Raw genomic sequence first — 3144 nt, forward strand, 5'->3', positions numbered from 1 at the left:
GCACACAATTAATTCACTTTCACCTCAGAGAAAGTTCAAACTACACTAAAGATTTTTTGTAAAAAGAAACTTTACAGCTTGCACAAGGTCAGAGTCACAGATGTCTACCAAGATTACTAAGAAAAACATTCTTTAATTGTTCACTTGACAATCTTTTAACAATAGATCTGCTTTTTAAAGTTGCCACTAGGCACTGTGTTATCCCTGTGTGGTCATGGTTTTGCTCCTATGGCCTTGGGCTTTTGTGCTGTCATGGTATGTAGCTTAGCCCCTTATCACTTCATCTAGAAATGTGCTTTTGACCAATGAGATAAATTTCTTTATCACTTAAAGTCTCCGAAGAAGAAGAATTTTTAGACTAAAAGAACATAGAAGAAGCATGGAGAAGGAAGAAGTAATACAGGATTATTGGAGTAGAAACAGAATAAGAGAGCACAGGAGATAAGCATGGCCCTCAGATTGTGTGGGAAGCTTCTATAGAAATCTTTTTAACCCCTCCTTCACTCCTAAGAAGCATTTCAGCCTTGGGGCCCTGAGTAGAAGCTGGAGCAGGTCTCTTAGCCCTTATACCACTGGTATGCTATCTTCAGAGATATTAACTGGAATCCAAAAAAAATCACTTAAAGGCTGGGCATTGGTGGCACAGTCCTTTAATCCCAGTACTTGGCAGCAGAGGCAGGCAGATTTCTGTGAGTTCCAAGCTAGCCTGGTCTCCAGAGCGAGTGCCAGAGATACCCTGTCTTGAAAATCCAAAAAAAAAAAAAATCACTTCACATCTACCACATGCTGTCCTACAGCTTAGTATGCTACTGGCCACGATCTGTAAGCATTGAGAACCAGAGTCATATTTCCATATCCACTAAGTTACACATTCAAATGTAGTTTGTTTTTAACTGAATTTTCATGCCCACTCTTATGCACTGGGGGATACAGAAAACAACGTCTTGAGTCTTTAACTCACCATCCTCATACCTAGAAGTTTCTAGTAAAAGAACTGGGAAAAAATTACAAAGTACTCTCTTTTAATTTTTTCCTATATTTTTATCTTTTTTCTTTTTTACTTTATTTTATTTTTACCAGCTTTTTTCTTTTATTGAAAAAGTTTTTAATATAATATATCCTACCTCTACTTCTCTGAGTTCCTCCTCACTTTAACTCTCATTCAGATCCACCCCATTTCAGTCTCTCATCAGAAAACAAACAAACATCTAAGAAATAATGTTAAAATATAATAAATAATAAGATAAAGCAAATGAACTGGAATAGTACAAAACAATTAAACAGGAGAAGAGCCCAAGGACAGGCACAGCAAACATACAAATGCAGAGACCAATTGGTTCATACGCTTAGGAATCTGATAAGAACTCAAATCCACAATCCATAGTATATACACAGAACCTTTGGGATAAAAAGATAAATATGTAGACGTTTATGAGACAAGGAACCTCCAAATATGCCATTGAGTGCCTTTTCTGTCTACCATCAACCTACCCTTAAGATAGTTTATTTCCTGAGTAAGACTTCCATGGAGAAAGCTACCTTTTTTTTTTCTTTTTTTGAAATTAGAGAGAAGCTTCTTTTACATGTCAATCCCAGTTCCCTTTCCCTCCGCTACTCCCCTGTTCCCCACTGCCACCTTATCTCATTCCATTTCTGCTCCCCAGGGAGGGTAAGGCTTTCCATGTTGGATCTTCAAAGTCTGTCATATCATTTTGGGCAGGGCCAATACCCTCCCTGGTGTGTCTAAGCTGAGAGAGTATCCCTCTACATGGATTGGGCTCCCAAAGTCCATTCATGTACGTGGGACAAATACTGATCCACTTACCAGAGGCCCCATACATTAATCAGAACTATAAACTGACATTCTCATTCAGGGAGTATGGAACAGCCCCATGATGTTGTCCCAGATATCAGTCTGGGGTCCTTGTGCTCCCCTTGTTCAGGTCAGCTGTTTCTGTGGGTTTGTGCAGCCTGCCCTTGACCCTTTTTCCTCATCACTCCTCCCTCTCTCCAACTGGATTCCAGAGTTCAGCTCAGTGTTTATCTGTGGGTGTCTGTTTCTGCTTCCATTATCTACCAGATAAAAGCTGTAGGATGCCATATAAGGTAGTCATAAATCTCATTATCAGAGAAGGGCATTTAAGGCAGTCTCTCCACTATAGCTTAGATTGTTAGTTTTTTAACTAGTTTTTAACAAGTTAGCATCAACCTTGTAGATCTCTAAACATTTCCCTAGTTCCAGAATTCTCTTTAAATCTGTCATGGCTCCCTCTATGAGGGTGTCTCTTTTCTGGCTCTCCTCAATTCTTCCCCTGACTAGATCTTCCTGTTGTCTCGTGTCTTCCTCTCCCCTCCTCTTCTTTTCTCTTTCTTCTAGCCCCGTCTCCCATATCCCATGCTCCCAATTAGTACGGGAGATATTGTCCATTTCTCCTTCTCCAAGGGACCAAGTATGCCACTCATAGGGTCCTACCTATTTCCTAGATTCTCTGTTGGTGTGGATTGTAGGCAGGTATTCCTTCTCTATGTGTAAAATCCATATATGAGTGAGTACCTAGCATTTTTGTCTTTTTGTGACTGGGTTACCTAACTCCGGATGGTTTCTTCTAGTTCTATCCATTTGCCTGCAAAATTCAAGATTCCATTGTTTTTGTTTTTGTTTTTTTCCTGCTGAGTAGTACAATATTGTGTAAATGTACCACATTTTCTCCATCTGTTCTTCAGTCGAAGGACATCTAGGTTGCTATCAGGTTCCTGCTATTACAAATGATGTTGCAATGAATATGGGTGATAGACCAATATCCCTCATGAACATTGATGAAAAAAATACTCAATAAAATACTGGTAAATCCAGTAAACATCAGAAAAATAATCCACCATGATCAAGTATGTTTCATCCCAGGAATGCAGCAATTGTTCAACCTATAAAAACCCATCAATGCAATCCAAAATATAACGAAACTATGAAAGAAAAATCACATGATTTTCTCACTAGATGCCGAAAAGCCTTTGAAAAATCCAACACTACTTCATGATAAATATATTTGAGAGTACAGTAATAACAGGAACATACCTAAACTTAATAAAAGCAATATACAGTAAACTAACAGCCCACATCAAACAAAATGGAGAAAAGCTCAATGC

Source organism: Cricetulus griseus, unplaced genomic scaffold (genome assembly GCF_003668045.3).
Source record: "Cricetulus griseus strain 17A/GY unplaced genomic scaffold, alternate assembly CriGri-PICRH-1.0 unplaced_scaffold_26, whole genome shotgun sequence".
Taxonomy (NCBI): Eukaryota; Metazoa; Chordata; class Mammalia; order Rodentia; family Cricetidae; genus Cricetulus; species Cricetulus griseus.